General features: G+C 40.7%; 1 protein-coding gene across 2 annotated transcripts in view; it reads right to left on the reverse strand.

Moving 5' to 3' along the window:
* GLT1D1 (glycosyltransferase 1 domain containing 1) overlaps positions 1-14,112 on the reverse strand; it is a 124,950-nt gene that overhangs the window by 54,176 nt on the left and 56,662 nt on the right. The window lies entirely within an intron of this gene.

Here is a 14,112-nt window from a genome sequence, read left to right on the forward strand (position 1 = left end):
GGAAAAAAGTGGCAGAAAAAAAGCTCTGCATGAGTATCTCATGATGTCACGCTCTCCTATGATGCTCTTCGGTGCATTAGCGTTGGTCTTGTGTTCGTGGTCTTTGTGCATCTCTTAAGTGCTCTTACAGTGATACTTTTTATCTTGAATCACCATCTTTATTTTCTGAAACATGGGTCCAAAACTCATTACCAGTGATTCCCACAGCGGTAAACCAAAGAAAGCAAGAAGGCCATTAAGTGTAGCTCAGAAACTAGAAATTATAGAGCGTATTGAAAAGGTGAACGTTAACAGGGATATCTGTGCAGCCATGAACCTATCTTCTTCAACTGAGTACAATTCTTTCTCAAAAAGATAAGCTGAAAGAAGTTGCTGAAAGCTCTGTGGGTGGTATGAATTGGAGCGTCTAACACAAACAAGGTATGTCATTATGCAAAAACTAGAAAGACTTTTGACCCATTGATTTGACAGCCACAACCAACGTAACATGAATTTGAGCTTTCTTACCATCCAAGAGAAAGCTATGTTGTTGTTTGAAGATTTAAAGCTGAAGGCTCAACAAAAAGGGGTAGCAGGTGTGCAGGATCTTACATTTAAGGCAAGCCCTGGTTGATTTGAGAGATTCAAGAATTGTGCTAATTTGCGTAGCATACATACATCAGGCAAAAGGGTGAGCACTGATGTCGCAGCTGCAAAGAAGTTTCCCCAAGAGCTGATGAAGTTAGTCAAAGAAGGAGGATATTTACTGAAGCAGATGTTCAATATTGATGAGACGGGGCTCTTTTGGAAGAGACTGCCTTCCCGAACATTTATTTCTAGAGAAGAAAATAATATTTTAAAGCACCAGTCTTTAAAATATCTAAAGACCATCTCACGCTACTCCTTGGTGGTAATCTTGAAGATGATGTCAAGCTGAAGCTTCTACTTGTGTATCACTCATGAGCACTAAAAGGATGGAATAAAGCATCATTATTGGTGATATGGCAAGCCAACAAGGAGGCATGGGTGACAATACAAGTATTTACAGACCACATAACCAGCTATCTCTTGCTTTATTGCATCTTACAGTGCCAAAAGCACCTTGGACAATAGACGTCTCTTAATGATTGATAATGCTCCTGGCCATCCTATTAATGTTGAAGATTATGCCGATAATATTAAAGTGTTTTTCTTGCCTCCTGAAACCACCTCGATCCTTCAGCCAATGGATCAAGGTGTAATAGCCACTTTCAAGGCCTATTATTTACAATTGGTCATCAGATACTTCATTTCAGAATTTGACAGTGAAAACAAACAAACAGTATGATAGCTGTGGAAGAAATACAACATCAAAATGGCAGTAGATAATATTACTTTAGCCTGGGACAAAGTCATTCAAAAATATAAATGGTGTGTGAAAAGCCTTGCTGCTGAAAGTTGTGCATGACTTCATTCCCTTTGACAAGGTCATGGAAGGCATTCAAGAAAAAATTGTGAAGCTGGCACTTGAAGCTGGATTCGAAGAAATTGACAAAGATGATGTTCAAGAAGTTTAAACTCTCACAAGGAGAAATTGTCCAACGAAGAACTCCTTCAACTCGATGAAGACAGAAAAAAAAGTAAAGAGGATGAAGATGCTGAATCTGATGATGAAGACACTGAGGTAGTGAGAATATTAGACACCAAATAACTCTCTAAAGTGTTTGAATATTGGGAAGCAGCAATGGCAATACCGGATGAACATGATTTGGAAAGAAGTTTTGCTTTCAAGTGTGAGCTAAATGCTTCCCTAGCTTGTTATTGTGAACTTTACAAAATGAAAAGGCAGGTTACCAAACAAACCACACTTGAACATTTTTTTCATTCAAAAACTGTTGATCCTCAGCCTTCCACATTAAAAAGTTCTACTACTTTCCCAACCTATGGGTTGGGACCCAAACATTGTTGAGAGTCAATAGCTAGGCAGATCCAAGTTGCATGTGGCTGTTAAAGAAGCCATTTGTAATTTCTTAACACTGCTGCCTCAGGCAGGTATCTATCACTAGAGATAGCAATTATCTTATGCCTAGGTGCTGAGTTAATTGGTTTTAATGACTGTTACCTGCTGGGAGCAGAAGGGCTGGGAGAGCCATCCAGCCTAGCAACCCCGGTGAAGAGGCTGAGGGAGGAGGGGGAGTGTCTAAAGTTGCAGCCTTTAAGGGATGCAAGGAGGGTCTAAGGCTGGGGGTGGTTTGGGGCTGCTGGGTGGGTTTAAGGCTGGGGGGAGGTTTGGGGCTGATGGGGGGGTTAAGGCTGGAGGCAGTTTGGGGCTGCAGGGAGGTCCAAGGCTAGGGGGAGGTTTGGGGCTGCTTGGGGGGGGGGTTTAAGGCTGGGGGCAGTTTGGTTCTGTGGGGGAGGTCCAAGGCTGGGGGGAGGTTTGGGGCTGCTGGGGGGACTTAAGGCTGGGGGCAGTTTGGTTCTGTGGGGGAGGTTTGGGGCCGCTGGGTGGGTTGAAGGCTGGGGGGAGGTTTGGGGCTGATGGGGGGTTAAGGCTGGGGGAAGTTTGGGGCTGGGGGTAGGTGTGGGGCTGCTGGGTGGGAGTTTAAGTCTGGGGGCAGTTTGGTTCTGTGGGGGAGGTCTATGGCTGGGGCCCATTTGGGGATGCTGGCGGGGGGTCTATGGCTGAGGGTGGGGTGATGATAGTGGTGGTGGCTTGGGGCCATTTTGCGTTTAGCCCCTTGAACATTTAAAAAATTGCCATGCGGACCTCAGTGAAAGAAAAGTTGGGACCCTCCTGCCTTACGCATTACGAAGACTGCTTCCCTGTCTTTGGTATTCGTAGGGATCCCAGCAAGTGATCCTAGTCTCTGGAAATAATTTTAGCCCCCTCTTCTCTCTTATCCACTTTTGTCTCCCCTTCTATGTAGCTGCTTTCTCAGTTTTAATTTTTTTGTTTATGACTCCCCCCAGCCCATCCGCCTGAGTGTGGGGTTTAAGCCAGGGTGGGGGGACGGGGGAACAATTTGAGGATGAGTCTTTCCCCCAACCACAACTCAGATTAAGTATAATAATAAAATAAAGAAACAGTGTTATTATTTTATTAATGTAGTTTCCCTTTTTTATGGAATAACTATGAATATATAAATGTGAGGGGCACAATTTCATATTCTTGCCTGAGGTGCAAAATTAGCTAGTTATGGCACTGCTTTCCCCCCAATCCCATTTTTGAGTTGCTGTGGGTCACCAAGTCTCCCTGAATTGTCAAAATGGGTCCCCGTCTGGAAAATGTTGGGATCCACTGTATTAGACCTACTAAAGACACGGAAGTCGATGTACCTTCAGAGAAAGATGCTAACAACCCCTCACAAACTACCAGTTGACAGCTACCACCTCAGCCACCACCCAATCAATGCTGGCTTCTTTTGGTGACTGTTACGTTTATTTTTTCACTTTAAATAAGTAAAATAAAAAATGTAATTTAAGGGTCTAATATGGATTCAGGTTAGCCTACATTCATACACTACAGCCTATTTCTAGTGCCAAACTACTCAAATACATCAGAAAAGTACCTTAACTCAACTACTTTATGTCAACTTATGTGCACTTGGAATGCACTGGAGACTTTTACATGTATTTTAATGGGAATTCAGTGTCGCTCTTATGAGTTTTTGCCTACGAGTAGAATTTGGGAACCAATTGTGTTCGTATAGAGAGGGATGAGTGTACCTTTACTGAAGGGAAACAAGCTGCTCAAACTCTTGGTAAAACAAACTCTTGGCTTATGTCTGGCTAATTATACTGAATTCCTAAACAAGATTGACTTGGTGAAAATTTGCTTATTTCTGATCGTCACTGATTTGGCTTGCAGATTGCCTCACATGCACAAACATGCATGAATTTATCCTCCAAATACACCTGTGAGGCAGAGAAGTTTGATTAGCCCATATTATAGATGAGGAAATATTTAAGTGACATGCCCCACGCCATCTACATCCATTGGAAAGTCACAAATTAGGCACAAATGCTTAGTCAACTGAACCACAAGGCCATCTTTTCTTTCTGGAACAGTTTTGACATGTCTAATTGTTCCCTCGGAACATTAAGTATCAATAGTAGTTAGGGATCCTGGTTTTTTTAAACAGAAATACTCTTATTTTATTCATTGTCACACTGGCTCCCCTCTTTACACTTTCTGCTTTCCCAAACATCCTCTAATTCTAGAAGACTACAGGAAATGAAATGAAGCAGTGTTACCGCATATTTGTGTTCTTCTGCTTTCCCTGAATGCAACCTTGAAGTAAGGGCCTATTCCAATCTCACTTAAAAAGTGACGAAGCGGGTCTTTGCCCACGAAAGTTTATGCTCCAAATTATCTGTTAATCTATATGGTGCCACAGGACTTGTTGCTGGTTTTGGAGACACAGACTAACTCAGCTACCCCTCTGATACTTAAAAAGGAGTACGCCATAAAAAACTCTCCTGCTGCCAACAGAATATATTGGTGTAAAGCTAATGTGAGATATGAGCTGAACTTTAATTTTGAAAATGTCATAAACAATCGGTAGCTCATGACATATTCAAGTGATATTGCATTTAAAATTAAAATCTAACTTGAGGATTTAAATGCTCATTTTCACAGCATTCGCTATTGAGCCATTTTGATTTAATCTGAATAGTTTTGGCTGTCACAGAGCAGCTGCAGGAGACAAGGTAGTAATGATATTGTTTATTGGACCAAGAATAATTCATAATACACAATGTTTGGGCTGAAAAGGTCCTTTTGTCTAGAGTGATGCCCCACTGAGGCATTCTGCTTTTAGAATGGCTGCTGGTGTTGAGTCAGAATCTAAACTTCCACAAAGCAAACTGCTAGAAAAAGGGTCAGACTGTGAGTACCATAGCAAAACTCTGCCTGAATTTTAATTACACATGCGATACAGATACAGGTTGAACCTCTCTAATCTACCACATTCTTGCCCAGGGCCATCCACGATCGAGCATGATTTTAGTTAGCCAGGCAACCACTTATCATGGGCATGACCAAGGTTCCCGTGGGTGCCAGAAAGTTTGTTTTCAGCCACCAGTCCTGGCTCTGTGCTGTTATGTAGCTGTAATTTATCCAGAATTGTCTTCTAGGAGCCCAGTAAGCAGTGGAAGTGTTGGTAATGCTGCTAGACAATACAGCAGTCCCTTGAGTTATGCAAGGGATGCGGACCCTTGCGTAACTCAAATTTTGCATAAGTTGGGGGCGGGCACCTGGAGCTCCTTTTGAAAGGTAAGTCCGGGGGTAGGGAGGGGCAGTTGGGGAGGATAAGCCTGGCAGTGGGTTGGGGCTGTGGAAGGGGTGTGGGGCTGGAGTTAAGAAAGAGCTGTGGGGGGTGGAGTTTGAGCCAGTCGTGTGTTGCGGGGGAGGCTGAGCTGGAGCCGTGCACAGGTGGTTGGAATCAGGGACGGGTGGGGGTTGAGCCAGAGCCACATGCAGGGGGTGGTGAGCTGGACCCCGGAGGGGAGCGGGATTTTGAGTTGCACTGAACTCGTGTTAATGTGAGTGAAGCACAACTGAGAATCACTCCTTTCAATGGTTTACTCTATTGGTCTCCCATGGTTCAACAAATTCTCTCATTTTGCACCAGTCAGGTCCTGACGGTGCCAGACTACCCCTCTCGTAGAACTGGAAGGGACCTTGAAAGGTCACTGAGTCTAGGCCCCGGCACTCACAGCAGGGCCTATCACCAGCCCTGACTTTAATAAATTAAAAAAAAAAAAAACCTGCATGGCCCAGGCCCTGAGGCAGTACCCTTAAGGATTCAACTTACAACTCTCAGTTTAGCAGGCCAATGCTCTAACCATAACCTGTCCTTCCACTCACCTGAGGAGCTTTCTGCAGTGGCTTTTTTATTTATTTTTGTAATCAATGCTTGTAAAGCAGTCTGAAGCTGAAGACTAGAGAGGCTCAACCTGTATCTGATTTAAATTAAACTCTGATACTTTTTAACCTCTTTAGCTGCTGTAGATTGGAACATCAGGTTGGCAATAAAGCTTCAGTTACACTGCAATGAGTGCACAGGTCTCAGTTATTGTGAGTTTAGAGAGTCCATCATGAAAGTTATGAAGATCCTTGGGTTTAATATATGTACTTATACTTATTTATTCCTAGCTCTGAGCATCTTTCTGCAATGGCTTTTTTATTTATTTGTGTAAGCAATTATTGTAAAGCAGTTTAAAGATGAAAAGCATTGTCAGACCAACTCTGGAAGGTGCTGAGTACCCTGTGGTAGGTTCTGGGCAACCTGAACTCACAGGATAAGTAATACTTACAGAGAGCTTTTCCTCAGTAGATCTCTGGAGTGCTTTAATCCAGTTTCCCCATATAAAATGCGTATAGTGTAGAGAGATGAAGTGACTTGCCTGAGTCCATCTAGTAGGTTAGCTGCAAGGCCAGAAATAGAACCTAGGTCTCTTAAGCCCCACTGTAATGTATTAACTCCCCATGACATGCTATTCTCCAGTTTGAGCCATCTGTAACTGTTATATGGTAATAGCATTACTTTGTAAAAGATCTCTTCAACCTTCCAGTATTTAAAGCTGCCCTTTAAAGAGGCACATCTGCACCAGTCTGACACCCTGGTAGCACATATGAACCTGTGCACCTTCTACACAGCACACTGAAGTTCTTTAGGGAAAGTTACTGAAAGCATACGTCCTCTATTGATTATATTTAGGCAAACATTTTCAATCAGCTTTTCTTATAGGCAGGTTATTTCATAAGACTGTGATTTTTTTTTTTTTTTTAACGGGGATTAAAGAAGCTAAATTTTAATGGAAACTGGGCAGGAAAATCCCATCTTAATAGTCCATCATGGGTCTTCTTGTACCTTCCTCTGAAACCTATCATGGTATTCACTGTAACACTGAATCAGATGGACCATGGTTTTGATCCTGTATGGCAATCCCTAGGTTCCTAAAAACTGTCAAAAAGGAGCTATCTGGAGAAAGAATTACCTGCCACTACAATTCAATTTAGTGAGGCAGGAATCGATTGTACAATTTTATTATATGCAGCAGATCTTAGTCATCTGCCCAATTCATTTTCATTTTTATGACTAGACTTTCCCCAACTTAATCCTCTTAAGAGACTTATCACAAAACCTTTCTGGGGAGATTGTTTCATTGGGACATCATAACCCATCCCCAGTGTCTGTAGTCTATTCCACTCTGGGTCTGGTTATTGTCAGACTTCAGCAACACCTGTGTGTCTAGTTGGCTTTCTATTTGTTCACTGAAGATGATTAAATTTTCACATCACGATAATGCTACCATTGGATTTTCACCTCCTCCGTGATTTTTCAAGACTTCTTGGCGCCCCTGCTGTGAAAAGTAAACCACAGCTATCTGTACAAGAAGGCAATCATTTCATCATTCTCACTCGTGACTTAGCCTCACAAGGTACTCAAGAGCCCTTATATTGGCAGCACAATGAAACAAGAAGCATAATGATGGTTTTTTAGGTGCTACAGCCATAACAGCTATGTGGAAATTGATGTCTGAAAGGAGGCAACTGTTTTTATTGTTTCTTTAGCTTAAGTGGAAGCTTCCTTTTCTGCTGTAAAACTGAGCTTACAAGAAACTTTAACTCAGCTGTAATGAAAATTTTCCTGCCAAGCAAGCGTGGGTCTACTCTGAGAAGTGAATATGCAAAAGTAACACTTTCATCAGATCTGCCCCTTTGATATTATAATCTTGCATTTGTCAGTAAAATGTTTTTAAAAAATAAAACATTATTTAGCGACTAAAGTCATTCTTTACTTTTTAAAAAATACAGTATTCCTGCTAAGCTATGTCTACACTAGGCAAAGTAAGTTGACTGGAGACACGCAATTCTAGCTATGGCTATTTCATAGCTAGAATTGATGTATCTGCGCTCAGCTTACTTGGTCATCCCTACCGAAGAAGGTCAACAGGAGAGCTTCTCCCATAGACCTCCCTTACTCTGCTTGAGGAGTACAGGAGCCAGCTGCAACCCCTGAGAGGTTGATTTCATGTGTTAGCCCTAGTGTTATGGAGCCAGTGCACTGACACAATGAGCTGGATTGTGTTCTGGCTCAGGCATCATAAATAGAAAAAAAGTTCCACCTACTGCTGGGCCACATTCCATTCTCCACTTTAGATGTTTAACTGAGCTCACATTTTACCTGAAAAATCTGTACTGAACATGCCAGATTGATTTTGCAAAACAAATTCATAAATTTAAAAAAAAAAACTCATCACCATTAACAGGATATTGAAATAGCTGCCATGATGCTACATTCACAGTGATATATCAGAGTATTATTTCACTATAAAAAGAGGAAGAGTAAATTTCTATGGCTAACTCCCATGACTTCAGAGAATTTGGCCCAAGCTAAAATGACGGGGTAGGAATTGGATGCCTGTATTACCTGCAAATTTAGAAAGGTCAAGGAACAAAACAAGATCAAACTAGCTAGACATATAATGGATAACAAGAAAACATTCTGCAAATACATGAGAAGCAAGAGGAGAAGCAGCAATGGGGTTAAATTGCAGCAGGGGCGGTTTGGATGAGATATCAGAAAAAAATTCTTCCTGTCAGGATGGTTAAGCACTGGAATAAATTGCCTTGGGAGGTTGTGGAATCTCCATCATAGGCGTTTGTCTAACCTACTTTTAAAAATCTCCAATGAGAGGTGATCTAGATGGTGCTTGGTTATGCCATGAGTACAGGGGACTGGACTTGATGACTTCGCAAGGTCCCTTCCAGGCCCACGATTCTATAATTTTATTCTATGCCTAGCTATGTTCTTGAGTTGCATGATTTAAGGCAAGTCACTTAATTGCAAACTGCCTGTGTTCTGCCATCTGTAATATGGATACGATACCACAAGGGATATTATGAGGTTTAAGCAAGTAATGTTGGTAAAGTACTTCGAACTTTTCAGCTGAAAGGCACAATGAAAATATAAAGAACTTCTCAAGATCAGGTGCAGCTTGTGGAAAACATTTTGGTTAAATATAAAGCTGATTATACAACACTTCTGCGTGAAAACAAGATCTTTTTTGGTTCAGCTCCTACAGTGTGTTCCTCATCTAAAATCATAATCCTTGTGTTTGTCACATCAGTCATTTTCACAGCAAGCAACTGCAATGTCACAAGCAGAGAATTATGACTTTAGGTGGAGAATAAGATGGCAGAAACAGGTGAATTCTTTCTTAGAATCTCTGCCTCTGTGTGTGTTGATGTCCTTAATATTTTGCTTCCTTTGATCTTCATTTATGCTGCAAACATAGATGTGTTCTGATGTCCCTAAACCAGATGTTTTACCAAATCTTCCATAAGGTCAGAACAGATTTTAAAAGTAAAACTTAGTAAATAATGGATGGTCTTTTAAGAACCAATATGAAGAAATTACATCCTAAATCCTGGGATTCTGAACCTTTTTTTCTATTCAAATCCTGTCCAGGCAGCCAGTATTATCCTGTGATATTGTCCTGTGATGGCTGTTCAGTGCTCTGTAGTATTGTGTTCTCACTCCAAGTCTTGGTGTTTGCAGTGTTCACCCCCGTACCTTATTTTGAAGTTGACACCATTACTAATAGGCTTTGGACTTTGACAGAACTATCTTCCCACTCTTGACAGTACTGAGTCGAGATCTGAAACTGTTAGCAGTGCCCAGACAGGTGTTTGCATAAGTTTAACGGAACTGGCTTAATAAAGCTTGTGGAAATGTTTATGTAGTCAAGGCCACGGTCAAGATATCAGCCTAATAAAAACCAATCTCCTCGCCTCTGGAATATATAGTAGGGTCTCAACATTTGCGAGGGTTCTGTATTCAGAACTCTTGCAAATGTTGCTTTTCACGACTGGGGTGGAGCTCGGAGGCCCAGGAAGTGGCAGCCATGGGCGCTCCCTGCCCTGGAGAAGTGGCAGATGCCAGTGCTCCTGCCAAGGGGCCTCAGGGGAAGCAGTGCCTCTTGGCACTCCTGTCCTGGGGCCCCCAGCCGCTGATGCTCCCCACCCGAAGTCCCAGGGAAGCTGCAGCAGCCACTGGCGCTCCTGGCCCCAGGGAAACCATGGCAGCTGCTGGCGCTCCCAGCCTGGAGCCCCTGGGAAGCTGCAGCAGCCACTGGCACTCCTGACCCTGGAGCCCCAGGGAAATAAGGCCACTCACAAATAACTGAATTCACGAATGTGGCACTCGCGAATGTCGAGACTCTAGTGGATTTAGTTCGTTAGTACGAGATTACAATGACACTTAATGGGGAAAGACTGTGAATTTTGTTTAAAGGGGAACATCTGATTAGCACCAAGTACTGAAGTGGTACTAAATCCTATGTGTTGGTGGATCCATCGCTATATACATGTTCAAGTTTCCTCCCAGCAGGAGTAATGTGAAGGCTGCAGAAACAGGAGAAGATGTTGCCAAGGCTTACATATAAAAATATTAAATAAAATATATTTAGTAGGCAGCAAGAAGAAGGGGGCTCAGCTTCAAAACTGAGATATAGCATGGGGCTGTATACATGAAGCCTTGAAAATAATCCATGTCCCAGGTGCCAAGATAGAGAAGCAAATTAAGCAGTAACTCAAGAACCATTTCTGAACCATTCCTGATTACATTTTTTTTGTGATAAAGGCAAGAGTAAAATACAATCACCATCAATTAACAGGACTTTAAAATAGCAAATTGATTTAACGCCCTTCCAATATGACCAATCAAGAAAAAAAAACAGAGTGAGTAATCTCAGAGAAATAGTACAAAATTCTTTTTGCAAATATTACTGATGAGCTTCAGGCTTTTGTGTGCCTGGGTGATATCAAACTCTGACTTGCTGGAGGTAAGGATGCAGTTTGAGAACATCTTATCACAAGTGACCTAGTTTTTCACTGTTCAAATACAGACATTTTTCTTATTTGAGGTTATAATTTCTGTTTCCATGAAATATATTCACAGGACTCCAGTGGGGGGAAACTGGACGTCAGATGATTTTCATTCAACAATGCTTGTTTTTGACAGTTTTTTTTTAAATAAATTCTAAAAAAAGTCCAAACCTTAAACATTTATTTTACTTTTCACAGTTTAAGATTTGAAAATAATATGCATTGGAGGTTAAATATATGCACAGGTATATTGATGATATTTGTGCATTTAAACAATTGAGGACACAGGGTTACACATAAGCAAATACTGTCTACAGTTTTTCTTCTGAGTGCTGGGTCAAGGGCAAGCAAAATATTCAGGATTAATTTTTTTAATCTCTGACTTCAACTTGAATTTCACTTGTTTTCCAAAGACTGTTAGATCTCCACACCAGGTCTACATTATGTAGGCTTATCCACTTGACTTCTCTTTCGTTCAAACAATGTCTAAGTTATGACCAGAGGGTGAGGTTAACTCCAAACTCTAATCCTTCTTTCTGTTCACTTTGAACCATACCAAATCTTTTTATCTCTTAAAAAATACACTTTTCATGTGTTTGTTTCTTACACATTTCAAAGTATTAACTGATCTCCGACAAAGGAAATTTTCAGATTCTGTCTGATTATTGTACTTCTGGAGTTTGAATCCTGAATGACTATGTCTGCTTACAGAACATGTCTTTGATATGCTCAGTAAATCTTCTGTCTGATATCCTTTATATTCACCTCTTTATCCACATGTTGGAAGTGTCACAATAAATCACCTAACTTCTTTTGTTATCTCATAACTAAGAGCTTTACAGTATTTAGTCTTCAGCACTGGCTTTTTTTTTTTTGTTTCATTTCGTTTCGTTTTTTTTGAAATCTTGGATTTAACTTTCAAAATTCAGCCTCTTCATAATTTCTCTTGACAGAACTCTCCAGTATAGACTCAGCTCATGAGTATCCAGCATCACTGGCTGTGGAACTCAATACTACATTGGACTATGTAGGTGAAGCAGACACAATGTGAAAAAAAAACAAAGTTTTCAAAAGGGTCCACTGATTTAATGACACTTGGCACTATTCGGTCTGATTTTCAGGGCTGCTTAGCATCTTTGGCCTCCCGTTACTTCAATTAGAATTGTAGGGCTAAGTACTGGCTGATTAAGTTGGGCATATAACATGGAGAACACTTCTAATAATACATGCCAGTTACTAGGAAGGGGTTTTGGAGAGAAAACTATTAATTGCCCTCATAGACAGGATAGAAATAGCAGAGACTACATTAATGAAGTCAAGAGATAGTGAATTTTATGAGATGCACTAGACTGGGCAGTCACAGAATCACATAAATAGTACATGGCCTTACTCAAGTGCACTGCACTGTATGCTTTAACTGAATCAAAATGGCACTGCTTTGAAGAAAAATATTGTCACTGCTATATTTCTATGGCTTGATACTGTTACAAGTTTACCGTAACTCGAAATATATAAGACTGGATCTAGAAATTGCAAGCTCCATGAAAAGTGACCCTTCTGCTCCCTTTTGTTAATCTCTAGTAAGCACAAAATTAGAGACAAACCACCAGACTTCATTTGCTGCAATGGGAGATGTTCTTAATGTTACCAGGGCTTAGGGGAAAGTGTTGATGAGAACTGCAGCCCATCTCAGGAGACAGAAATAAGAGCAGGATTGATGATAAGACAAATAAGATGAGACACTTGATCATAAAACCAATACACACTGAATAATTTTGTCACTTTTCAAGTTATTACTTAGAAGGCCTGGAAGTCACAGTCATTTTGTTTGCTTTTGTCTGTGAATTATGAATTATTTTGCACTTTCGCATTACAGTGCATTAGGACAAAACTGCCTCTAATACATCAGACAAAATGCATTTACAGGGAATCTTCTCCTACCCGGAACCTCCGACCCGGCTGTTCCTTTAATCACAAAATAATGAGACACAGGATCCAATCAATGCTGAGGCTATACCAGCAAGTGACAAATCATGATACTTCTGAAAATTATTAATCTTCATGGCACTGTGCTAGTGTGCCATGATTTACTGAAAATGAAATAACCTCACAATGCTCAATTTAAAATAGGACATGGGTTCTGAATAATGACAAACATTTACTGACGTGATAAAGCAATTCAATAGTGTGGATACATTTGTAACAAGAGGAAGAAACAGGTAAGCTATTGGAGAGCCGATTGATGAATATGATTCCAAAAAATATCTAGGGCAAAAAGCCTGATTTTTTTTCTGTTTCGTAAAAGCTTTAACAAGGAAAAAGTGTTAGGGTGACATAGCCTATTGACATTAACCTTTTCCAAGAGCTTGCTTTTTACTTAAGGGCTGACATCAGAACTCAGTGTAACGATGCTGGGGCACATAAGCCTGCTGTGCAGGCACAATTCTCTTGTCCACACCAGGTTGGTACTGCCTATGGAAGTCACTGTTTCCATCCCAGGAAAACTTTTGAGATACTGGAAAAATTTCCATGCCAAATCAGGACAACAAGCTGGCGATGTAAGAAACAGAGATAAAGAGATAAAATTCTGCAATAGTTTGTTTTAGAAATAACTATGCTTGTTGATATTCTGAAAATATACATATCCATTGGTGGATGCCTACTGAAATGTACATAAATGTCAGTCTCAGCGCTGCCATAGTAGCAATGAAACTGACTGGACTCTTGCTGTCAAGCTGGGATCTATGCAAATTTCCTAGAAAGCTAATCAATCCCACAAAAGATTTTTACCAATTCAGATAATTCCAACAAAAAAGTTTTTTGTTTAATTTTTTTCAACCATCTGTAATATATGGCAATTATTCTTGATTTCTGTGAACTCTAGGTCAGGTGCTAGGAGTCTTATCCCGGTCTTACTGAAATATCCTAATTACCTATTTAAAAGCTGTATTAAATTATTAATAAACAATCTGTTCTTTTCCTAAATTTTCTCACCTTGAAACTGTTTCAGCTCAGACTGAAATATACAAGTTGGCACAATAAAGGAGTTGATATATAGTTCAGTGGCACACAGTGCCTGTCCAGAAGTCCAATCATGGTTCTGATTCTTGTTGATAGTCTCATAGTAAAGGCATATGGGCTATGTTTACATGAGAGGGTTTTCCCAACAAAACTGGGCTTTTGTCAGGAAAACCCGTGGAGCGTCTACACACAAAATGCGCTTTGTCAACAGTTTGTTGACAAAACTCAGCACACCT

The sequence above is a fragment of the Carettochelys insculpta genome, chromosome 18 (assembly GCF_033958435.1).
Source record: "Carettochelys insculpta isolate YL-2023 chromosome 18, ASM3395843v1, whole genome shotgun sequence".
Classification (NCBI taxonomy): domain Eukaryota; kingdom Metazoa; phylum Chordata; order Testudines; family Carettochelyidae; genus Carettochelys; species Carettochelys insculpta.